Below are 27,924 nucleotides of genomic sequence, written 5' to 3'. Positions count from 1 at the left end.
TTTGACAATAACTCAAGCACTGACAGCTGTTCTATGTAGTCAAATAATCCCTTTTAACTATTCATGTTAATGTCTATATAGAGCTAAGCATGGGATTGAATATAATCTATGTTATGCCAACTTATAATGGTTTTTAAACATTTTTATAATGTTTTTTAAAGGCTGGGATTTCTTCGGACAAGTTGACCATAGCGCTCGAATCTGAGTCGGCGTCCATTTATTGTCGAAATTTGCCATTAGAAAGAAGTAGTGGAGAACATGCATTGTCCGCATTTAAAAGTAGAAGCAAGTTCTTAGTTGTCGATGCAGGAGGTACGTTTGTGTTTGTTCAGATTCATTTATTCTATGATCGATTTCTGTTATAACAAACCGCAAAATGAAAAGGGAAAACGCAAATTTCCCTTTTCAGCATGGTAACATTTTTATTCAACAGAAACCCTTTGTAATGTTCTCAAAGCATTTCTGTAGGATTAGAAATATCTTTGGGAATATTACCAAACACTTCATAGTATAGTATTGAAGAGTTATAGTGTGGTTTTCAACATTTCTGGTAATATTCCCAAAAGTATCCATAGTATGCCAGGTTTTCTGGGAATATTACCAATTTGATCTTGAAAATTTGGTAACATTACCAAAACATTTTGAAAATATTTCCAAACACTTTGTAGTATAGTATTGAAAGTTGTGGTGGGGGTTTCAACATTTGTGGGAACATTCCCAAAATAATCCATACTATGCCGAGAGATTTTCTAAAATATTATTCAACTATGAAAAGTCACAAATATTTGGTAATATTCCCCAAAAAAATGATGAACATTTTCTGCTAGGATTCTGAATTTAATGTCCAGGTTTTCTGTGAATATTACCAATTTGATCTTAAAAATTTGGTAACATTACCAAAACATTTTAAAAATATTTCCAAACACTTTGTAGTATAGTATTGAAAGTTGTGGTGGGGGTTTCAACATTTGTGGGAACATTCCCAAAATAATCGATACTATGCCGAGAGATTTTCTAAAATATTCTTCAACTATGAAAAGTCAACTATGAAAATATTTGGTAATATTCCCAAAACAATGATGAACATTTTCTGCTAGGATTCTGAATTTAATGTCCAGGTTTTCTGGGAATATTACCAATTTGATCTTGAAAATTTGGTAACATTACCAAAACATTTTGAAAATATTTCCGAACACTTTGTAGAATAGTATTGAAAGTTGTGGTGGGGGTTTTAACATTTGCGGGAACATTCCCAAAATAATCCATACTATGCCGAGAGATTTTCTAAAATATTCTTCCCATATGAAAAGTCACAAATATTTGGTAATATTCCCCAAAAAAATGATGAACATTTTCTGCTAGGAATCTGAATATAATGTCCAGGTTTTCTGGGAATATTACTAATTTGATCTTGAAAATTTGGTATCATTACCAAAACATTTTGAAAATATTTCCAAACACTTTGTAATATAGTATTGAAGAGTTATGGTGGGGGTTTCAACATTTGTGGGAACATTCCCAAAATAATCCATACTATGCCGGGATATTTTCTAAAATATTCTTCAACTATGAAAAGTCACAAATATTTGGTAATATTCCCAAAATAAGTGATGAACATTTTCTGCTAGGATTCTGAATATAATGTCCAGGTTTTCTGGGAATATTACCAATTTGATCTTGAAAATTTGGTATCATTACCAAAACATTTTGAAAATATTTCCAAACACTTTGTAATATAGTATTGAAGAGTTATGGTGGGGGTTTCAACCTTTGTGGGAACATTCCCAAAATAATCCATACTATGCCGGGATATTTTCTAAAATATTCTTCAACTATGAAAAGTCACAAATATTTGGTTATATTCCCAAAATAAGTGATGAACATTTTCTGCTAGGATTCTGAATATAATGTCCAGGTTTTCTGTGAATATTACCAATTTGATCTTTTGGTAACATTACCAAAACATTTTGAAAATATTTCCAAACACTTTGTAATATAGTATTGAAGAGTGATGGTGTATTTTTAACATTTCTGGTAATATTCCCAAAAGTATCCATAGTATGTTGAGAGGTTTTCTAAAAATTTATAAAAACGAGGTGTTGTCACAAATATTTGGTATTTTTTTTAATTATGAACATTTTCGGCTAACATTCTAAAATTCGTCTTGGAAATAACGTCCAGGTTTTCTGGGAATATTACCAAAGTTAATCTTGAAATTTCTGGTAACATTACCAAAACCTTTCGGGAATATTACCAAACATTTCATAGTATAGTATTTAAAGTTATAGTGGGGGTTTTAACATTTTTGGGCACATTCCCAAAACTATCGATATTATGCCCAGAGATTTTAAAAATATTCTTCAACTATGAAAAGTCACAAATATTTGGTAATATTCCCAAAATAAATGATGAACATTTTTTTTAGGATTCTGCAGAAAATGTCCAGGTTTTCTGGGAATATTACCAATTTGATCGTGATATTTGGTAACATTACCAAAATTATTTGAGAATATTACCAGATGAACTGAAACAAACTAATTCAACCAAAAGCCTTTGAAAACTCCACAAATAGTTTCTGTAGGACCAAACAGTTCATAGTATTATATTGAAAACTGGGGCTTTTCAACATTTTTGAGAACATTCCCAAAATAATCCATAGTATGCCGAGAGATTTTTTATACATTCTTAAACTAGGAATAGTCACAAATATTTGGTAATATTCCCAAAATGAATTACGAACATTTTCCGTTATCGTTTTCAAATTCATCGTGAATACAATTATATTATCTTGAAATATTTGGTAACATTACCAGAACATTTTTGGGCATATCAAAAGATGAATTGAAATAAAATAATCCAAAAGAAAAAGCTCCACGTGGGCTGCTGTAGGACATGAAACATTCTGGGAATATTACCAAAATCTTCATTGCATAGTATTAAAATTAACAGAAGGTTTTTCAGCATGTTTGTAATATTCCCAGAATAATCTATAGTATGACTAAAATTGTTCTAAACATTTCTAAAACATGCAATATTCGCAAATGTTTGGTAATATTTCCAATAAAAATATAAACATTTTATAATAAGAGATGTTTGTCAAACATTAATCCCCACTACCCCCTGAGCGCCATGTTGTCAGGATTATTTGAACAATCGAAATATGCATGGACTTAAATGACAGCTGATTGGTCATTGCCATTGGATGACTTTAAGGCAGTTTAAAGATTATGACCATTCAAAGTGTGAGGATAGTAGACATAGTGTTCAATCGTGTTCAGATGATAACAGATATTTGCAGATAAAATGTGTCCTCTTAGAAGGGAATAAATAAATACGACAATATTTTAATGGCGAATATGAGTTATGACCATGACGTTTGACTCTGCTAAGTGTTGATTGATAGAACGACATAGATTACATATTCCTGGTTGTTTAAACCTACTAGAATGTTATTTCAGTATTACAGGTATGTCTCTTGCAATTTTACAATTTGACAATAATTATTTTAAATACAAGTGTGGACTTTCGCATATTATGATTAAAAAAAAACACAGAAAAGAACAGAACAGACGTTTATAAGTCATATACATCAGAACATCGTCTAAACACATACACTTAGGTTTTTGATATCAAATGCTTGTACATGGTTAGTGCTATGGTTAAAGACACAAATATGTTGACGTAAAGGCAGCAGTATCAGAGGATGAACTTAATAAATAATAATAGTAATAATTATTAGGAATGACATTACGAATACATACTGATTCTTTAACATAATCTCAGAGCTTAACCAGCTCACATTTATTGACAGAGTTAAATATATTTCTGGGAATATTACCAACTAAATCTTGAAAGGTTTGGTAACATAACCAACACAATTCGGTGATTCTTCAAACTTTTACAACATCCAGTCAACTCTACAGTTATAATCCTTCCTCTATACTTTTTTCTAGCCCTGATGATCTGGCTCTGGGATACATTGCTATGAATACATCATCTCCTACATGGCTGTAGACGTTGCACTTCCCCTGTTTTCTTAAGCTTTAATAACCTCCGAACTGGTCTGCCTTTTCATGTTTCACTTGTCTGAAAAATAATTATAATTGATAAAACATTATCTATGAACTTTTTTTACAAGCAATTAAAATTTAACACGGTGCATAAATATGAACTGGTCTGCCTTTCCTGTTTTACTTGTCTGAAAAATAATTATAATTGATAACATATCTATGAACTGTTTTTTTAAGCAATTAAAATTTAACACGGTGCATAAATATGATCTATTTGTTTATTGTTCTTTGTTATTTAAAAAATAATACATGACTTTATGGGGTAACTTAATTGTAAAAACTACAGTCTTCTGCATCAAATTTTCCCATTTTTGCAGGCAGTTGAATACATACATGTATGGGTTTCTTTGGTGTTGATGTATGAAGTGGCTGTGTGGGTTCCTCTGGACTAATAACAGCCAATGGTTCATCGGACTCCTGAATTAAACCGTCATTTTAGTATTGTATCATGACTTTTTTTCCAGTTTTACTTCTTTATGTGCAAAATTAAATATAATGTCAAGAGTTTGTGCCTTCCAAACTTATCATTCTAATAAAGGTTACACAGGGTCACTGCTTATCAACATTTCTGTGATAATGATCTGAAGCAACATATAAGCCACAGTCTTATAAATACTCCTGACTGCCCAGCTGGTATTCAATTCCAATGCACATGTTTCAAACGAGCTGTACATCTTATTTTTAACTTTTTTGTCGTTCATTAAATTTCATTTGATTCAGTTAACTTGAACTTTTAAGTTGAATAATTAATTTTGTTGTATACCATTATACTTACATAAACAGTTTCGAATGATCTCTATTTGTGGGATATTATATATTTTTAATAATAAGAGCTATCACTAAATTTCATGAATATCCCCACACGCCCAAGTCAACTCATTTTAAATACGACCTCGTATGACAAAATTGAAGACCGAACACAAGCTATCGCCAGTTAGGCTGATAAAGAAATCATACGAAAAAAATGACTTAGATGTCCCTTTATCAATTTCAAGAACTGTAAAGAAAACATTGTGATTTCAGTTTTAACTTTTAATTGATCAATTAGTGTAGGCCAATTCTCTATGTATGCAAATATTTACCCAATTCTCAAGATCATTTTGATACATGCACTAACTGACCACAAGCTTAACACTGCAGTATCAGTCAAAACAAAGATCATCTGGGTATACACACATTCAACAGCCCAGCAGGATGGCCCACTAAGTGGTAATTAATTGACGGGTACAATTTCATGGTGATTTCATGGACTGATTAGCCTTTTTCTCAAAATGAGGAGTAAATGGGAGGCAATTTCTCTGAATTGTAGAGCGCAATGGACTTAGTTTAATGGCACAAGCTAATTTTTATTTTTCGCCAACTACCTTAGGATAACGGCAATCTACATGCCAATGGTACTTACTAAAATATTAAAATTCTAACCCTTGTAGAAAATTAGTTTTCAGTTTAACCGCACAAAGGCATATATTTATAAACCTATTGACCACTATACACGAGGTTATGAACACTTGCAGTCCTACAGTTAATGCCGCTACTGAGCATCAGCTTGATGCTCGGGCTTATCAGTGGAACTAATCTAACACAACTGTAAACTGACCACTTGACCCTTTCCCTGCTGGGAGCTGTTTGCCTGACTAATTTGAGAGTTATAGTTGTTCTTGTCTTAAGATTTGGGCCATTTTATGTTAGGAGGTTTTTCTTGGTATTTCAACTTTCGCTATCTTGATTATTAAAATAATATTATTATCGAATGCTTTTGTATAAAATTTGTATATCATAGTTATTATTATTATTATTATTATTATTATTATTATTATTATTATTATTATTATATACGGTAGTCCAAAATCCACTATACTGACGTCCATCAAGTATCATTGTGCAATGTTTAAATGACGTCATAAAACAAGTTTGTCATGAATGTAACATTTATTACGAAATCATGAATCTTTTAAGTGATTTAAACCATTGATATATATATTAATAACATGTTGATCCGGAATGTCTTATTCAACTGTTGTTGATGTTTTAAGATATTGATTTCAGTCAGTAAGCGCCTCGTGCGACTTTAGTCGAATTTCATCTCCCTAATCAAAACGCACTACTAATAAGTTATTACCCTATTATAAGATGCTTTAATATACATTTATTTTCTTTTTCGCAAAGAGAAAATAATATGGAGAAAATATATATTTCTGGAAAAAATGCTCTACATACATTGTATTACAGAAACATGTAATAAAAGTTCAGTGACTGCTGTGATTAAAAATTTACATCAACTGTGCATGTAGGAGTGCAAACGATCAGAAAAAGTTGGATAATTTTAAATATTATATTAAAATAAAATGAGTCATATAACGTTCAAATATACTGGTATGATATCAAAAGTCCGGACATAGTGGTTTAAGATACAATATTGCTTTGTTGTGATCATTTCTCATATGATGATATTAAACTGCTTTGAAACAAGTATTATATATATATATTGAAATAAGGTAGCAATGTTTTATGATAATTCCGAAAGCAAAGACAAAATAGTTAATGAGATATATATATATATATATATATATATATATATATATATATATATATATATATATATATATATATATATATATATATATATATATATATATATAATATGAAAAGCTTCCATGCAGTGTGTATAATGTTTAATCACTCTTCTAATGAAGAATGTTCTCACACAACAATGCAAATTAAGAAGAGAAATCTTACAAAGAAAACAAACGTTGATTTAACTGTGTCAGTAAAGAAGATTTTAATCGCTGTTTTAAAAGCTATATTTTAGGAAATGAATTTTCTAGAAAATTACATAAACGAAGATACACAAACATAAAGAGGGCTTATATAATTCACATGAAAAGTGGGCAATGATGTTTTTTTTTGAAATGCATTTTAGCAAAGACCACATTGTCAATGTATCAATAGAAACCTATGAAAGTTCAGTTTCAACATCAAGGTAATATAGTGCTCAGATTAAAAAAAATGAGTTGTAAGCTGTGTTATAAGTAATAAGAATATCTAAGTACATCAATATATGACCTTATTTTTTGGCAAATGGTTAAAATATTACATTTATTTTAATATTACATCTTATGCCCCCATAACATGGGGGGGGGGCATATAGATTTGCCCTTGGTCGTCCGTCTGTCTGTGATTCCGTCTGTAGGTAATATGCCAACTTGTGTTACTTAAAACTCGATTATATTACCTAAAGTCCAGAAACCTCGGGCGTTATTTAGGTAAGGACGTTTTGCATCTCGGGTTTCGTTTCCCACTGCACTTAGTAAAACCAGAGTTATTATAATTTAATCAAAAAAGTATTTCACAGAAAAACATACGAACCTCAATCCAAGTGATGACTTCAGAGTTTACAAACTTTAGACTTTATAATTATGAGACTGTTAGCAATTGGATAATGTTGCTATGATTTAATACGGTTGAATTACGCGTAATCATCCTAAAGTGAAAAATAGCAATATATCAAGTTTGCAGTATTCTTTTCTTGTTCCAAAAATGCAGCAAAAGAAAGTATTAATTTTCATTTGTTGTGAAAATTGCGAAAAACATATTCTTTAAATATAACCATATATAACAAACTTCATTATAACTGCATTATTGACACTGTTAGATATACATGTAATACATAAATTATTATACTGGTTGAGAAGCAGTTTCCGACGGAAAGCAGTTTCCGACAAATCGCTTTTTCGCGTACTTTCTTTTGATCTTCATAAAGAAGGTATTGTAATTCAATTATATGGTTACTAGGCAATCAAAAGTTGAAGTTTTTACCGAGACACGTAAATAACTTTTAATATTATTTAATGTTTAATGTTTATTTTTCAATTTGTACACAAACTTGCACGTGGGGATCGTCACGCGCAGCGCATTGCGCATGCGTGTGAACCTAATTTGCATATCTATGAATAGCTACAAGGTTGTCCTTAATTGACTTATACAAATGATGATCATTGTGCACATATTTGCGAACACTGTTGTCATGCTAGTTTCACACCCACATTCACTAAAATGATTACAAACACAAGTTCTTATTAGAAATGAAACAAAATATCATTGATATTTAGTGTCTGCCTGATTTCCAGAATGATGATTGACTGGCGTAAGTTTTTAGGTTTTAATTTTGGTAAATGCTGAAAAATTAAATAATAGTTCTCGTACTGTAGTCTTCTATTTAGTATATTAAATAAATGGATAAAAGCACACACTAGGCACCTAAAATCTGCCGCGTATTTGATTTGTCGGAAACTGCTTCTCGTCAACAGCTTATCAGAACAGTGTAAGTACCCTCTTGGCGCCCCCATTAGATACACTATATGTGACGTCACACATGTGAAAAATATATCGACAATAGCAGCTTGAGCTGTAGTTATCGAAAATGTAAACAATTTTAGTAGGAATTTTAACACGTATGAATAAATCCATAAACACTTGAAAAAACTGTCGGAAACTGCTTCTCAACCAGTATTTTATAAAACCTAAATATCCATTTCATTCAATTGTACATTTCATTGGGTATAATAGGGTTGATATTGATACTTTGTAGTAAGTAGACAGCTAACGTTATCTTAATGAAAAGTATAAATAAAAATCCCATGTATAAAGTTATTCCGTTCGAAATTAAATCAAACGATAAGAAGACTGAATATATTTTTTATTTACTTCAATGTTTTATTTCTTTGCTATGGAATCAATGATTATGTTTTTTTTTTTTTCATTTTCATAAATAGTTTAAAACTAAAGTAAATGATATAAATTGCTTTTCTACAGTCATCGTGAATTTTAGTGCAGAAATCGTACTGAAGATGTTCTCTGATAAATATCCTTCTGACCCCAAAACTGACCAGGGAAGAGTGGTTAATGGGCCCCTGCTGACAGAAATTGGTTATCTCAATTACATGCATAATAAACACCTAGCTGTGAAGTGAGGCTTCGAAAATGGACCAAAATCCAGAAACCTGGCATAAACTGTAGGACTGCTTGATATGGGCACATTGAAAATGATCCATGGAATAATCAAAACAATAACTGGTAACATGAATCGTATCTTGTTAACCAGTTAGAATGTACTTACTTAATGGAATTCATAAACACTTACTAGATAACCAGTTGAAGCTAAAGGCCAAAATACATTTATCAATATGAATGTTATCTGCCGGTAATTATGTTCCTAATTAAGTGGAATTCGCTAACCATAACTAGATAACCTGTTTATGCAGCTAAAAGGGAAAAAGGTGGCAGTTCCGAGCACTTTGAAGCCAGTTTTTAGTATTGTGATATTTATCTTTCAGAGAACAGTTTCTATTAACTAGATAGCTTGATAATTATCGCATAATTAAGTGGTTAACACGAACAACTCGCAGACGTTAACAGATTATCTGACGGCAGTTATGTTCCACCGTATGTATCAGACACATGAGGCCGATAACCTATGTTAATCATTTTGTTATTGTGTAACTTGTAAAGGTCAATCTCTGGAATGCTTTGATTGTGCAAACATTAGCTCCTACATCCTTTAAAGAGTCACATCAGTTATAAAAAAATGTATAACTAAATAAATAGTAACAACATGATGGTTTCATAAATGTGCATATATAAATAATTATTGAAACAAGTATACCTTTATACGTTTAGTAAATGCATGCAAATAACATTTAATGAATGTAAATGTAATACACGTTGTGAATTGAAGAATCACATTTTATTACATTTTAAAAAAATATTGCATTCCTGAGAGGGCAATAGGAAAACATATCAACAGCATAACATAAATAACTGCACCTTGTTATGCTTGTAACGTGGGAGAATACTCCTCGTATTGCCCTTTCAAGAATGCAATACTTGTTTAATAAATACGAGCTAAATATTTCTGAATCATGTGTTTTTGAATTTCACTACAAAAGCTTCATGATACTAAGTATTTCTTTTTTTCTATTTTACATTTGAACTGAAAATGTCCATCGATTATATCAATTATCCCTCTCAATGACTGAGTCCCGGGTCATAAACAAGTAGGCCAACCGCCTTTATTATGGGACCGTATAAATCAAAGTCGTATTTTCCTACCGGGATTCAAACCAACGACCTTAATAGTCTGGCACCGAATTAGCCGGGTATAATGCAGGAAAAACAGGAACAAATGGTTCCAAGTTCTGATTATCAAACACTCAGCCATTTCTTAGTTTCAAGTATGCCTCTGAATCACGGTATTGGGTGAATTATAAAAACTCTATAGAGCATTAATGAACAAAAGATCACAATAATATAATGCGCATTCCATTAACATGAATTCCATGCGCATATGATAAAATAGCGCCTTTGCGCCGATACTAATGTATATGATTAACCGAAGAAAATCGCATGCGTAAAGTAAATACAAATTGCAAAAACATACTCCTGCGCTGGAAATATGAAAAGCCGAAATGTGCTTAAATTTATACTGAAATAGTTCTTTTGTAATTTTTGAATTTTTGAAACTTTGATTTGCTTAAATAAATAAAAATGACGAGTCTGAGAACGTCAGTGTAACTGATTTGTTTATTGTGTTTATTAAAGTTCAAAAGCAATGACCCTTAAACAACAATCATACTGCAGACACTTAAAACCAAAAGTGAAAGTAAATTGCGCAGTAAACAATTAAATATTTTAAAATAATAAAGTTGAAATAATGCCATTATAGCTAAAATACACCCGTTCCGTTCTATTGCGTACAAATAAAAGTTTGTAAAAGTCTGTATGACCTTCCGATTTCAACAGATAACAACAGGTAATGAATACTCCGAAACAATACAACTTTTGACATCCATCTGATAAAGAAATCAGAAGAGGCAGACATTGAGTTGTGTATAAAATGTAAACAAAACTGTTGATCTAAATACACACATTAAGAGTCTAAATCACTCAAACAAACTATAAACGTCACTGGCAGTATACATTTATTAAATAACACAAAAATAACAGTTTACCTTTAGGCTGATGATAAATTCATCATCAAACTCAAAGATATGCTTTGACAAATCCTGAAAGGTCAAATATTATAATAATTATAATAGTCTTAAAAAACCATTAACTGTGTTAAGCATACATCATACATATTCATGTACTTAATACAGTTTGATCAAATATCGTTATATTAGTAAATGGAATTACGTAGCATTATAAAATATAATGTCAATCTAAATTGAGCATTAAGATAAATTCCATGGTGTATTCAATACAAACATTGCTTTTAATCTGCCTTTACGACATAAAGGTTAACTGCTTTACATAAATAGAGTTATTTATATAAGAATATTTGAGTAAAACATGTAAAGTACCTGAGCATTTAAAGAGGTTTCCATTTCCTCAAGGGATATTCCTAATGTGTTGGTTTCTTCATCAATGACATCTTCCAAAGAAATGTTTTCTAAAGATATTCCGAGATAATCCATTATTGATTTCAGCTAAATATTGTGGGAATTAGTTTCAATTAACTGATAAAGTTCAACAAAATTTAAGCAGACTATCACAGCGTTCGACACTAACGGGAGTCCGGTAGTCCGAGACTCCTAAAATTCGGCTCGGACTACCGGATTTTCCGTCTAGGCAGTCCGTCGGACTCCTTCATTTCAAAATCCAATTGTACACAAATCGTATCCGAAGGTTAAAAGTATCCGAAAGCTCGTATGTAATTATTTTGCGACTCGTCAAATTGTTATCATTTAGACGCTTTTTAAAGTAGTAATTGACGTCATTGACTGGTACTCATGTATCTTTTAATGTTTGAAATATGGTAACTAAATCGATAAAACCCGTCAAACGGTGTTTAAAAAATATTCCTCGTTGATTTTAGATGTAAACAATGTTTATGTCAATGGTAAAATGGATTTCACCACCGGCTGCGAAAAATAAAAGAACTGAAAAAGAAAAACAAAAAACATAAAGAGTTTGTAATTTATAGAGAAAGGAAATTCAGCAAGCATGGTTAAAACAATAGTCTTGGCTGATGTTTGAACTGACATCTGTATATGAGTACCTGACTGTAGGGAGCTTTGTCACTGTGCGCTATAAGGTGCGATTGAAAGCCATCAAAAATCTTTTAAGGGCCATGATAATATTATAAGCTAAGAAAATGCAAAAAAGGGAAAAAATAATTAAGTTAATCACCAGCTGACTGCTTGTTAATTCAGCTGAACAAAGCTATCTTTGACAGGTAGTACATTCTGTTTATGGATGCTGAACATTATTCAGAAATAAGGACAGTCCTACACAGACTATGTCACCATGTACCAAGCTTATATTGCAAAGTCTGTTAGCATTGACACAACATATAAGGCATGTCAGTGTCTCATTGCACTGATTGCAGATGAATGTTCCAATTAAACAAAATTCAGTATTTGATAATGCCCCCGTTCAATTCCCTTATATCTGATGGCTCCACAGCCGCTTCACAAGAGGCCAAGGTTCTATATGCTAGATCATCAGTTCATGGCAATTTTTTCAAGTCATATTAGAATCTATAAGATAAATAGTTTCAGTCATGTTCATGTTATTTGAATAAAACAATTAAAATATAACTTAAATGTGCTCTCAGAATACAAATCTCTAGTTTGCCTTTCAGAAATGAAATACCAAAGGCTCTGTGAAATCATTGAATAAATAGTCATCAGTGCTCCATCCAAATGACAATTTTGATGTGAATTAAATTAGCCTTTATGGGACACTTGCAAGGGCCATGCAGTACTCAACTTTTTATGTAATTTGATGTTACTTCTTTCAATACGGTACAAGTTTAGAGTTTGTTACCTCAGCTGTTAACTTTAAGTCAGTGTCAAAAGTATGTACATTTATAACTCATTTCTGGACATTGACTGGCAAACAAAAGGGCACAGCAGGGTGTAGTAAAATGGCAGCCGGGTACTTGAAAAGGGCAGCGGGTGTCGCAACCTGTTATTTAGGGCTAGCTGGAGCATTGAGTCAATAAATTTGAATAAATGTTCTAATTATCCTGGACTCCTTAATTTTATGCCGGACTCCTTGATTTTGGAATTAAGGAGTCCGGTGGACTCCTTCTCTAAAAGTCTTAGTGTCAAACACTGTATCAACGTTGTGTATCCTAAACAGTTCAGTCAAAATCACTTTTATTTCACATTTTAATAGTCATATTGATAAATCACATTCTGGATTGTTGCTTATTGGTTAATTATATCCCTCCGCAAATTTCTTAATTTCTAGACATTTTCCTTCAATCTTGAAGCTTCGTTTTATGACCTGCTGATGAGCAGTTATAGGCACTTGAACAACTGTTGCGGATTTCAAGACAAATATTGATCTGATCTTGACACTAATGGGCTTTGCAATTACAAGGGTGATATCTGACATCAAGCTGGTGTTACTGAGTGTTTTAACTGGTCAAATAAAACAAAGGTTTTACTATTGACTGATTTTAGCGTCAATCTAGTCCAAACTTATCAAAATAGGCTCTGGACTGAAAAAATATATATCTGGCAACACTTTCAATCATAATAATGTTAGATTTTGACTAAGCTGACAGTACAGTGACTAAAGCTGAAACAAATGACTAATAAGCATGGATAACAAAAACCCTTTTCCCATTTCTTGTCTCATACAGATCGCATTGCAACTGCATAATGTCAAATGTATATGAATGGTCTAAGGTAACATATTTTATTATCAGTATAATTTAATACAGGTTATTGTTAATATGAATGCACATTTGTTCACGGATCGATTTGTTGATTTGTTGATTGCCCTTACAGAAGTATACCAACCCTTCAGGTAGCTCATAGTGGTTGAGCACCTGACTTGCAAGCAGGGGGTTGAGGGTTCGAGTCCCGAGCTGTTTATAGCTGTGTATAACCAGAACTCGTTATGCCCTATATTGTATCAGCCCTACTTAGTTAAAAAGCACCATGTACAATTTTATTTAACAATACGTGTACATTATACTCCTATTCCTCTATATATGCACTTGTTTTCTCTTTATTCAACAGCATTGATACTGGTACTGTTAGAATGGGCGCTACCTAAGTAAATATCAAACAATATATCTTGTACATGTAAGAACTTGAATTTGATTGAGAACTCAATCCTTCCGTCTGTAATTTCAAAAAAGAAGTCGATTTTAAATCGAAACAATAACAGGATAAAACTGTTTTCATCCGTCTGATCGCGTCAATTTGTGGTGTATGCTCCTTTTCATAGTTTCAGACTAAAAGCATGAACATTGATATTGATATATGTGTATGTTTCACGTGTAACTTATCACAGACACAACTAATGGAAGTATTAACATCATTATTATAATTGTTATACGAACGCGTTTTGATGTGCAACACAATATTTTGAAATTACTTTATGTACAGCTCAATATCATAAAGCATTAATCATTGAAGGTCATTAATAGTAACTTGATAATGCAGGACGTTATATGTATGCGTGCGTGTTTGTTCGTCCATCTGTCCATATGTCCGTGCGTTTGTTTCTTCTGTCTGTACGTGTTCTTTTTTATATGGATGTTAAAATGTAGAGTTCCAGACACATAACCTTAATCTTGACATTGTTATATTCATATAGACATAAATATACGATAAACATAAATACAAAGACGACCACGTCGTCAATGGTTGCGACAACAATCAAAAGGATTATGACAACGGTGATGACAAAATGAACATGATATTGAAGACAAGAACTATTACGAATCTGCTGATAACGATGGAAATAATAATGATAACAATAATAATTTAATGATTATGCTTATGATGATGATTAATATTATTAGAAGTATTGTCACGTCCAAAGAGCATTCAACTTTAGCAATGGTACGTCACATTGCAACGAACAAAATATTGACACGAAAATATGTAAGAACATGACTTTTAATTTTTTGCCGAAAAATGTTTGGTTAAGTGCAAACAGAATAGAGACATAATAAAATTGGGACTTTTGCAATAAAACAAAGTGCCATACCAACTTTAATTACATACATGTACTATGTTTTAAACTACACGATTGTTCCAATTATAATATTAAAATCCGAAATAAAATCGATATTATAGTCACATGAAATAGGCGTCTATACGACGTCTAAAGAAACACGGAAACTTAACTGACTATCTAACAGTTAACATTTTAGATTGGCTCCATTGCAAATCTTCTTCTGTAAGAATAAAGCTTGGCAGATAATCAACTTTTATAAAATACTTCAATAAGTATGATCGAAGAAATATATATCTTAAAGAAACTGTTGTTTTCCATTCATTATCAAGATAATAAATTGGCTCCCCGGGAGGCCGCTGACAATATTATTTCAATATTGTACAAAATTAGCATAGGGACCAGCGTTTAAAGTAGATGAACCAATGTTAACGTGTATAAGAACTCTTGCACAAGAAAAGATGTATGATTAATGACTTCATGTATAAGTCTTCAATGTGATCTCATGATGACGCAAGTAACATAGATAGTCTTAGTAATCTGTTGCAAACAATAAGATTGCGTATGCCTTAATATAATAATACATATGTATTACATTTGCATCACCGTAAAATCAATATAACAATTCACTAGAGTGACAGGTACATTTGTTTATGTTTCAAGCATTGGTTTTACTTATCATAATAATATTACATTTTGATTCAGTGCGGCGAGTGCCTTTACTGTGGTTAATTTAACGATTCTCATTTTTCGTTGGAAAAATCTAGGAACATACTGAAAGATTAAGATGTTAAGAAAGTGTATAAGCTTTTTCACCAGTCAATTTGTAACCACGCCCCCCTCCCACATATCCGGCGGGATAGCCGGGGAAATGTGCCGTATTTTTACCTTTCAGGTAGCCCGGTAGTGCCGGGTGAATGAGGTGGTTTTGTCTTTGCGCAAAAAATAGCCAGGAATAGTCTTTACTTAGGTGCGGGGGAAATTTGCGAGGATTTTACCAGTAGTTTTTCCCCGAAGGACGGGGATCATGGCTGGACCAAAAGTCAAAGTCTGCCTGCTTTTATGTTTCACCATCGTAATGTATTTTTTTCATCATGGGACTGTCACCTTTTCGCAATCATTATGTCTGGTTTTCACCATTGTACTGCCGCGTTTTTACCATTGTAATGTCATATTTTCGCCATCGTACTGTCATTGTTTTCATCATCGTACCGTCATGTTTTCACCATCGTACTGTCGCGTTTTCACCACTATACTGTCAAGTTTTCACCATCGTACTGTCATTGTTTTCATCATCGTACCGTCATGTTTTCGCCATCGTACTGTCATGTTTTCACCAACGTTCTGTCATGTTTTCAATATGGTTATGTCATGTTTATGCCATCGTACTGTCATATTTTCACTATCGTAATGCCATGTTTTCACCATGGTACTGTTACCTTTTTTGCCATCTGACTGTCATGTTTTCACTAACACACTGTCAGGTTTTTGTCATGATAATTACATGTTTTCACAATTGTACTGTCATGTTTCCATCATGTTACTGTCATGTTTTCACCACCGTACTGTCATGTTTTCACCATCGTACTGTCTTGTTTTATCGTACAGTCATGTTTTCTACATAGGACTGTCGCCTTTTCGCCATCGTACTGTCTTTTTTCACCATCATACTGTCGCCTTTTCACCATTTTACTGTCATGTTTTCACAATTGTACTGTCATGTTTTCACCATCCTGCTTTTATGTTTCACCATCGTAATGTATTTTCTTCATCATGGGACTGCGCCTTTCGCCATCATTCTGCCTTGTTTTCACCATAGTACTGTCGCGTTTTTACCATTGTAATGTCATATTTTCGCTATCGTACTTTCATTGTTTTCATCATCGTACCGTCATGTTTTCACCATCGTACTGTCGCGTTTTCACCACTATACTGTCAAGTTTTCACCATCGTACTGTCATTATTTTCATCATCGTACCGTCATGTTTTCGCCATCGTACTTTCATGTTTTCACCAACGTACTGTCAAGTTTTCATCACGGTTATGTCATGTTTATGCCATCGTACTGTCTTGTTTTCACTATCGTAATGCCATGTTTTCACCATGGTACTGTTGCCTTTTTTGCCATCGTACTGTCATGTTTTCACTAACGTACTGTCAGGTTTTTGTCATGGTAATGTCAAGTTTTCACAATCGTACTGTCATGTTTCCACCATGGTAATGTCATGTTTTCACCACCGTACTGTCATGTTTACACCATAGTACTGTCATGTTTTCAACATCGGAATGTCATGTTTTCAGCATGGCACTGTTGCCTTTTTGTCATCGTACTGTTATGTTTTTATCATTGTACTGTCATGTTTTCACTTTCTTACTGTCATGTTTCCATCATGGGTATGTGGGATTTATATCATTGACTGTCTTGTTTTAATAATCGTACTGTCGCGTTTTCACCATCGTTCTGTCATGTTTTTACCATCATACTATCGCCTTACGGTGCGCATGCACATAAAATAATTTGCCCTTCATGTGAAAAAAATATCGGATACGATCACCATCATTGTAAATCTCCAATCATAATTGCGTCAAACTTGATGAAAATAATATAAATGTATAAGAAACGTCTCGTAAACTCATCGGTCGTTTGAAAAAACTAATGATAGCATAGCCCTAAAGCAAATGGCACAGTCTGAAGTAAAATGACGTAACGTCATATTTACTTTATAAAAGCACCTGTCTTTTTATGAATAATAATACTTCTACAACACTTCCTGCTATTGGAACTGCTACTGCTACTACTACCTCTACTACTACTACTACTACTACCTGCTGCTGCTGTTGCTGATTCTGCTGCTACTGATACTGTTACTACTACTACAACAACTACTACTACTACTAATAGTAGTACCATCATCATCACCTACTACTACCTCTAACTACTATTAATTCTACTTGCTACTACAAACACCACCAGCACCGCAACCACTTCTATTACTACAACTTCCACTACTATTACTACTCTTGCGATCTCTATTCTGACTATTTGCTTGCTCATGCTGCTATTCTGTAATACAACTATTCCATTCGGGATTTAACGTGTTTGAGAACCAACGCAACCATAGAAACCCGAATATGTCAGTCTTATACGTTGTATTTTTAGAACAAAAACATCTGAAATAATATTCCACAAGCACAACCTAAAAGTTTTTTCCGGGAAACCGACCCTCCGTAGCAAACTTGGTGTAAATATGATGATTATTGAACATCAAATCTATGATAACTGAACTATTATTTTGGGTACATTGAATGCTATGTAAAGTAAGTGAAAATGTGCAACATGATGATGATGATGATGATGATGATGACGATGATGATTATAATGATGATGATGATGATGATGATGATGATGATGATGATGATGATGATGATGATGGTGGTGATGATGCGTATTGTGATTATGAGAATGTTGATTATGATAGTTACGATAATGCCACATTGGCGACAATTTTTGCAATAATACAAATCACAATGCGACGACGATGACGACAACTAAGATAATGATAATCATATCACGACGCAACATGACAAGAATGATTACATTATGTGATGACCACAACTAAGATAATGATATTTATAGTAGCAATTAGGCAACAACGACATTTATGCAAATCATGATGCAATGATGACGTGAATGGTGCCAACGAGGTTATAATGCGTAGTTGTTGTTGTTGTTGTTGATGTTGATGTTGATGATGATGATGATGATGATGATGATGATGATGATGATGATGATGATGATGATGATCTTCGGTTGAAGATATATTTCAAAGACACGCACCCCTGAAACCAACATGTTAGCACTTGGAGGGGAAATCTTCTATGCTCATGCGCACCGGAAGACAATAGAACGAGGATTATAACACGACAATACGATGATGACTTCATGACAGTGCGACGATGGAAATACAATTGTACTTCAATAAAAACGCGATAGTACGATGATGAAAACACAATAGTGCAATGATGATTACACGACAGTACGATGATAAAACAAGACAGTACGATGATGAAAACACAACAGTACGATGATGAAAACGCGGTGATAACAGCAGACAAAATAATGAAAGATAATTAACATGCATTAAAAGAAACCATCCTTTTATACTACAGTTATCAATTTCCAAGAAAGAGTCTAACATTTGTTAGTAGGGGTCAGTTCCCACCAAACCTGCTCTATCATAGTTTATTACGCTGGTAAACTAGTGGCTGGCTGATTTGATTATCCATGCTGGTATATAGCAGTAAAGTTATGATAGTTGAAATAATTACTACAGTCCTATGCAGACCGCTGTTTGTTCTTACTGAAGGATTGACCAAAGTTGGGGGATTTATGGAGGATTGATGACTTGCTAACTGAATTGCCCATCTCAATAACACCTATAATAAACACCTAAATTATTTAATCATTCACTTCGTTCCATCAGATAAATGCTACTCAGTTGCAGTCTGAGAATTGAAAAATGCGTCTCTTTGTAAAGTCCAGTTCTGGTTGACTTGCCGGCAACAATGTACAAGCACATATTACTGAAAATAGAAAACTGGTTAGATAATAATAGCCGTCTCCCCGGCAATCTGTCCATTTCGATTTTTGTGTGAGTGAAATTACAAAATTTTGAGCGACTCAATAAAACTTCATATATTAATTGATTACGAACAATGAGAGAGAATACGAACGCTATTTAAGTATTTTGAAGTATATTTGCATCAATATTTAATTTTAATGAAATAGATAAAAATATGTTTTACTTGGAATATTGATGATTGTTTTGATTTATTTAATTTAAACACGATTAGCTCAACTCTCATGAGTTATACACAAATACACCTTTTCGAAGACGTCATCATATCAGAAAGTTTAAATGGTTTACGGTTAAACAGACATTGTTACCCTTAAAGAATTCTTTATATTTCACAAGTAAACTACACCATGATATGAATTGGTAAAACATTTCTTAAACGAGGCACTTAATGCACCATAATCAGTTGGCTTTGACACAAAGCCACTGGGACGTAGATGGCAATTAAATTTTGGCATTAACTATCCAGCCACCAGAGTGCTAGATCTTAAATTACCTCAATGCCATGCTTATCAAACTGATCACAAGAATTAGTTATACATCATTATGCTGAACAAACTTGCATCGCGTCAGTGTCAGTGGCTAGCAGGGGAAAGTCTTATTTTGCATACGCACTGCCCTCTCCATTCCTAAGTTCACTGAGCAAGCGCATGCATGTAAAATGGAATTTTCAATGAAGTGGAGTATTGATGGTCATATCTTCCAAACTAAAGAACAAAAATTCAATGGAAGAGTAATCAAGCATGTTCATTGTGGCAGCATTGGTTGCATTAAGGTAAATACTACTATATTTTTGTTTATTTGTAAAAAATATATGATTCTTATGGTGTTATTGCCTTTAACCCTTTGTAAAAGCGGATGCACAGTTTTAAAACAGTTTCTGCCTTCATGAAACAGTGTAAAAAAATTACCTTTGTCAAACAATTTTCGCTAAGTTCCACATTTGCATTCCTTACACATTTTACTAATTTAAAACATATAATTTATGTTTGGCTTTTCAAACAACATTAGTTTATATTATCATCTTTCTATCAACAATTTGCAATGCTATAATTAAACATTTATCAAGTATTATATGAGTTGATATCAGCAATTTGCAATTAAGTTTTGCCACGCATATTTTCCTAGCAAAGTTTATAAACGCCTTTTTAAAAATAATAATTATAATAATAATATCATATAAAACTTTCCACAAGCACTAGTTGTGATGATTATATTTATCTTGTTTAAAATAAATATCTTTCACAATTTTACACAAAACAGGTTTCCTTTGAAGATGATGAAAGCATTCAATGCAAGTTAGAACCGTTTATTTCCGGTACGAAGCCAGGATTCAGGCAAAACAGATCCCTGTTCTTGACATGGTTAGATTTCAAGGTAAAATTGTTCTATGTATGCTCACTTCGCCCATTCTTAATAACTTATAATTTGCTTCAGGTCGTTTAACTATTTATAGTAAAACATTTTTATAGTAAAAGTAACCTAAGCCTAAATCCCAGGTGCATTACGACACAAGGTGGTTTACATTTCTGTTACGCTTTGTGACTCTGGCTCAAATACTTATAAAAAAGTGACAGTTGCACTTTCCCAATCACGACTTTTTAAAGTGACACGTGGAAGCCGGGTAAATACCAAATAATTCGTATATTTGTAATGCAGCATTTTTGGCAATATTTTTTTACATAATTGGACTTCCTGTTGTTGTTCTGCTTATTTAATTAGCGCAGCTAGGTATCTTTTCTGAAGTTTTTTTAATGTTATATTTGTCTAGTTGTTCTTTAGTCATCACTATTTCAATTTATTTAAATATTTCATGATTTTGAAATGGATCTGTAGCGTTTGCTATGAATCCATGTCAAACATCCATTTCTTTGTATTTAGATGTATAAAACTAAATTAATTTCCGTGGTTTGAGGATTGTTCAATGGTGTTACAAGGAATGATAATATTTTAGGCACACCTGTGAACAATCTCTTTGCCCAGATTATCACTACGAGTTGCCATACTTTGTTGTATTTCAGGGATGCGAGATGCAACATATATCCCGATATCAATCACCTCGAAAAGAAGTGCATCGCTAAAACGCGGCAAATAAATGAGGTATAGTACCCGGATTGCCAATATAGTAATGTTTTAAATGTTTTCAATTTGCTGGGAAAATCACACACAATTAGTTGTAAATACAAATATAACGAGCAATTTCTTTTCACACGCCTACATCAGATAAATGTGATATTCCATACATTATTATGTTGTTGAATAGTATAAGGGTTTAATTGTAATTGTTTATTTTTCAGTTACAAGGGGAAATTCAGTAGGAAAAACTGGTAAATAAAGACAGGCAGATTGCAGGTGTACAGGTTATATGCCGTTAAATCTTAAATGCTTAAAATGGTAAATGTTTTAAACTATTTTGATTAATTATTGACATTTGAAGTATGAAACATTATACAACAAAGCCATTTGTCTATTAAAGTATAAGACATTATATAACAAATATACTGAACTTAAAATGATAATTAATTGGATTTTGGCTGTAATGGCAATATGTAGTATACTCTGTTATTTTAAGAATACACCACATCTATAAAATCTAGGAAATACTTATATGTTTGGTTTGTCTTCAGGTGGCAGTTGTGGAATATACAAACCAGAGTGTGTATATTGGAGAAATGGAGGGAAACATGATGACCTTTACCCGTCGGCCAGTCGGAAAACTAACAAGTTCTCTCAACTTAAAAAATAAACAGAGCGTGATTTTGAATCCCTTGGACAAAATTAAAATTAATCGTCGATATTTAATTGCAAAATTCGAAGGATGTAAGAAAGACAACGTAATACAATTATCGGAAATTCAGATTCAACTTATAAATCAGTCCGTAGCTTCGTATTGTTCCAAACAAGCTTCAGACATCTAAAACCTCATAATTTTGGTATGCTCATAAATATCAGATAACAGTTTGCCTGTACATATCTTTTAAACCTTGTTTTTGTATTTCAGTAAGCTTACATTGTGTTTTCATTTTGTAAATATTTGTACATTTTACGATTGAGTTATTTTTATTTACTTTTGCTTTGCCTTAAAGCCTATTTTATTTTAGTAAGTTACTAATTTAAGTTTCATTTTGTGAACACAGAGAATCGGTCAATGGCGAAGTCGGGAATCTAGTCTTGGTCTCTCTCGAGAGCCATTCCAGTATGCTAAGCTGTTACCCTACATAACTCATTATTAAAGTTCTTCCTGTGATTTCTGTGATGGAGTTTTTATTTATTTATCCACTCCTCTGTGCATAAAGCTTGACATATTTGAGAAAGTGCCGTCTTTGGTATTCATGAAATATTACATTTATACCCTTTATTTGTCATTTGATAACAGTTCGAAGGCCATCATGCTTTGGCTCATCTACTCTGTGTTTATTATATTTTTTTCAATTTTGTTTTCATAATTTGTTTGTATGAAATACCCCTTCTTACAAAAACATTTGTGTCCAGCATAAGCTGACTCAGAGTCTGATATAGTGACATCCTTGTAGGAAATATAAATCCACTTTTAAATGTTTAGCATATACTATAAAGTATTCCGATCAAGAAAATGTCTTGTAAATAAGAGAACGAATGATAGAAGTATTATTATTTTCTTGAATAGATAACTTTAAGCAGATACTTTAGGTTTATTTTAATGATATGGAAAGAAACATAAAACAATAAAAAAGTATTGAACCTGCTCCATGGTTACTGATGGAACATTCACCAATTATGTTAATCATGTTCTCGATGACTTTTTTTATTTAAGCATACTTTTAATGTACAGTTCATAACATACACTTAGTTGTTTGTCATTCACGTTGTGAAAAAATTGTTTAAAACTGTATATGTGTTATAACCGAAATATGTTCAATACTGCTATTTATTTAAATGCCCCAGTCTGAGAGGCAAATAGATTTCACTTGTCTGTCTGTTCGTCGGTTCATCCAGCTGTCACAAAACATTTTGTCACACGTATCTCCGGCAGTAAATTAGCAAGAGTTGTAAAACCAGCATGTCTAGTTTTACGTCTTAAATTCTATTTGTCTGTTTGCTGTTTGTATGTTTGTCAAATAATCATTTTTGTATTTCACTTCATCTGGTAACATTCCCGAATTGTTTTGGTTATGTTACCAAACCTTTCAAGATTTAGTTGGTAATATTCCCAGAAATATATTTAACTCTGTCAATAAATGTGAGCTGGTTAAGCTCTGCGATTATTTTAAAGAATCAGTATGTATTCGTAATGCTATTCCTAATAATTATTATTATTATTAATTTAGTTCATCCTCTGATACTGCTGCCTTTACGTCAACATATTTGTGTCTTTAACCATAGCACTAACCATGTACAAGCATTTGATATCAAAAACCTAAGTGTACGTGTTTAGACGATGTTCTGATGTATATGACTTATAAACGTCTGTTCTGTTCTTTTCTGTGTTTTTTTTTATCATAATATGCGAAAGTCCACACTTGTATTTAAAATAATTATTGTCAAATTGTAAAATTGCAAGAGACATACCTGTAATACTGAAATAACATTCTAGTAGGTTTAAACAACCAGGAATATGTAATCTATGTCGTTCTATCAATCAACACTTATCGTCATGGTCATAACTCATATTCGCCATTAAAATGTTGTCGTATTTACTTATTCCCTTCTAAGAGGACACATTTTATCTGCAAATATCTGTTATCATCTGAACACGATTGAACACTATGTCTACTATCCTCACACTTTGAATGGTCATAACCTTTAAACTGCCTTAAAGTCATCCAATGGCAATGACCAATCAGCTGTCATTTCAGTCCATGCATATTTCGATTGTTCAAATAATCCTGACAACATGGCGCTCAGGGGGTGGTGGGGGATTACTGTTTGACAAACATCTCTTGTTATAAAATGTTTATATTTTTATTGGAAATATTACCAAACATTTGCGAATATTGCATGTTTTAGAAATGTTTAGAACAATTTTAGTCATACTATTGATTATTCTGGGAATATTACAAACATGCTGAAAAACCTGCTGTTAATTTCAATACTATGCAATGAAGATTTTGGTAATATTCCCAGAATAATTCATGTCCTACAGCAGCTCACGTGGAGCTTTTTCTTTTGGATTATTTTATTTCAATTCATCTTTTGATATGCCCAAAAAAGTTTTGGTAATGTTACCAAATATTTCAAGATAATATAATTGTATTCAGGATGAATTTGAGAACGATAACGGAAAATGTTCGTAATTCATTTTGGGAATATTACCAAATATTTGAGACTATTCCTAGTTTAAGAATGATATAGAAAAATTCTCGGCATAATATGGATTATTTTGGGAATGTTCTCAAAAATGTTGAAAAGCCCCAGTTTTCAATATTATACTATGAACTGTTTGGTCCTACAGAAACTATTTGTGGAGTTTTCAAAGGCTTTTGGTTGAATTAGTTTGTTTCAGTTCATCTGGTAATATTCTCAAATAATTTTGGTAATGTTACCAAATATCACGATCAAATTGGTAATATTCCCAGAAAACCTGGACATTTTATTCAGAATCCTAGCAGAAAATGTTCATCATTTATTTTGGGAATATTACCAAATATTTGTGACTTTTCATAGTTGAAGAATATTTTAGAAAATCTCCCGGCATAATATCGATAGTTTTCGGAATGTTCCCAAAAATGTTAAAACCCCCACTATAACTTTAAATACTATACTTTGAAATGTTTGGTAATATTCCCGAAAGGTTTTGGTAATTTTGATAATGTTACCAGAAATTTCAAGATTAACTTTGGTAATATTCCCAGAAAACCTGGGCATTATTTCCAAGACGAATTTTAAAATGTTAGCCGAAAATGTTCATAATTCAGAAAAATTACCAAATATTTGTGACAATCCCTAGTTTTTATTAATTTTTAGAAAACCTCTCAACATACTATGAATACTTTTGGGAATATTACCAGAAATGTTGAAAACCACATCATAACTCTTCAATACTATATTACAAAGTGTTTGGAAATATTTTCAAAATGTTTTGGTAATGTTACCAACTTTTCAAGATCAAATTGGAAATATTCCCAGAAAACCTGAACATTATACTCAGAATCCTAGTAGATAATGTTCATCACTTATTTTGGGAATATTACCAAATATTTGTGACTTTTCATAGTTGAAGAATATTTTAGAAAATCTCTCGGCATAGTATTGATTATTTTGGGAATGTTCCCACAAATGTTGAAACCCCCACCACAACTTTCAATACTATACTACAAAGTGTTTGGAATTATTTTCAAAATGTTTTGGTAATGTTACCAAATTTTCAAGATAAAATTGGTAATATTCCCAGAAAACCTGGACATTATATTCAGATTCCTAGCAGAAAATGTTCATATTTTTTGGGGGGAATATTACGAAATATTTGTGACTTTTCATAGTTGAAGAATATTTTAGAAAATCTCTCGGCATAGTATGGATTATTTTGGGAATGTTCCCACAAATGTTAAAAACCCCACCACAATTTTCAATACTATTCTACAAAGTGTTTGGAAATATTTTCAAAATGTTTTGGTAATGTTACCAAATTTTCAAGATCAAATTGGTAATATTCCCAGAAAACCTGGACATTAAATTCAGAATCCTAGCAGAAAATATTCATCATTTTTTTGGGAATATTACCAAATATTTTTCATAGTTGACTTTTCATAGTTGAAGAATATTTTAGAAAATCTCTCGGCATAGTATCGATTATTTTGGGAATGTTCCCACAAATGTTGAAACCCCCACCACAACTTTCAATACTATACTACAAAGTGTTTGGAAATATTTTCAAAATGTTTTGGTAATGTTACCAAATTTTCAAGATCAAATTGGTAATATTCCCAGAAAACCTGGACATTAAATTCAGAATCCTAGCAGAAAATGTTCATCATTTTTTTTGGGAATATTACCAAATATTTGTGACTTTTCATAGTTGAAGAATATTTTAGAAAATCTCTCGGCATAGTATCGATTATTTTGGGAATGTTCCCACAAATGTTGAAACCTCCACCACAACTTTCAATACTATACTACAAAGTGTTTGGAAATATTTTCAAAATGTTTTGGTAATGTTACCAAATTTTCAAGATCAAATTGGTAATATTCCCAGAAAACCTGGCATACTATGGATACTTTTGGGAATATTACCAGAAATGTTGAAAACCACACTATAACTTTTCAATACTATACTATGAAGTGTTTGGTAATATTCCCAAAGATATTTCTAATCCTACAGAAATGCTTTGAGGACATTACAAAGGGTTTCTGTTGAATAAAAATGTTACCATGCTGAAAAGGGAAAGTTGCGTTTTCCCTTTTCATTTTGCGGTTTGTTTTATGTACTTTCCTTTCAGAAAATAGGGTTTAAATGATTTTTAGGCGGCACTGTTGATATAACTGTCCAAGAGATTACTACAAATGGGGCTATGAAAAACATCTTCAAAGCCAGTGGTGGTGATTGGGGAGGAACGAAAGTTGACGAGGCATATTTCAATATCCTAGCTGATGTTGTTGGTATGCATTGGTTCTTCCAATTTTTAAAACTAGTGTGTGTTTTTTTTCTTTTAAGGTTCATTTCAAAGCAATCAAAATAAAGTACAAACTAATCACGACAACGTATTTTTTATTTTACTTTCAATGTTCAATATACAGAAACTGACAATTATAGTTCTGAATGTTTCAGGAAATGAAACACTGCTGGAGTACAAAAGAACACACATGGAAGATTACTTAATTTTGATGTGGAATTTCGAGGTTAAAAAGAGAGCTATTAACCCATTAAAGAGCAATATTGCTGTGACGTTCGGAATCTCTGTAACCTTGCCAGAACTTGTGCAGAAGGCAAGACCTTACAAAATTTTCTAAAGGATTCACCACATTCAAGCCAGGTTAGTGTTAGTAGCTACAGTTCGTGTGTTGCAAAACTGGCTGGTTTACTAAATGTAATTGAATATTAGACTAGAAATTCAGTTGTGTATGTTTACACTTCACAATTCGATTATTGCATGTTATTTTTTGCTTTTTCTACATTTTATTTCGAACGTAGGTTTCGTTATCTGGCGACAAATTAAAGATCGAAATGGGATTCTTAGTGACCTTTTTCAAGCGAGAGATAGACGCCATTGTGGACCATGTCTCTGGAATAGTAGAGCAGCCAAACATCAGCGAGATCTAAA

General features: G+C 32.4%; 1 long non-coding RNA gene across 1 annotated transcript; it reads left to right on the top strand.

The window, feature by feature from the left end:
• The first annotated feature begins 213 nt into the window (after positions 1 to 213).
• LOC128217161 (uncharacterized) lies at positions 214 to 27,532 on the top strand. The gene is made up of 3 exons (XR_008258198.1): positions 214 to 312; positions 27,128 to 27,262; positions 27,432 to 27,532. It is a non-coding gene; the product is annotated as an uncharacterized LOC128217161 (long non-coding RNA).
• The last annotated feature ends 392 nt before the right edge of the window (positions 27,533 to 27,924 follow it).

Source organism: Mya arenaria, chromosome 14 (assembly GCF_026914265.1).
Source record: "Mya arenaria isolate MELC-2E11 chromosome 14, ASM2691426v1".
Classification (NCBI taxonomy): Eukaryota; Metazoa; Mollusca; class Bivalvia; order Myida; family Myidae; genus Mya; species Mya arenaria.
The sequence above is the reverse complement of the archived record's forward strand: the minus strand, read 5'-3'. Positions and strand labels throughout refer to the sequence as shown.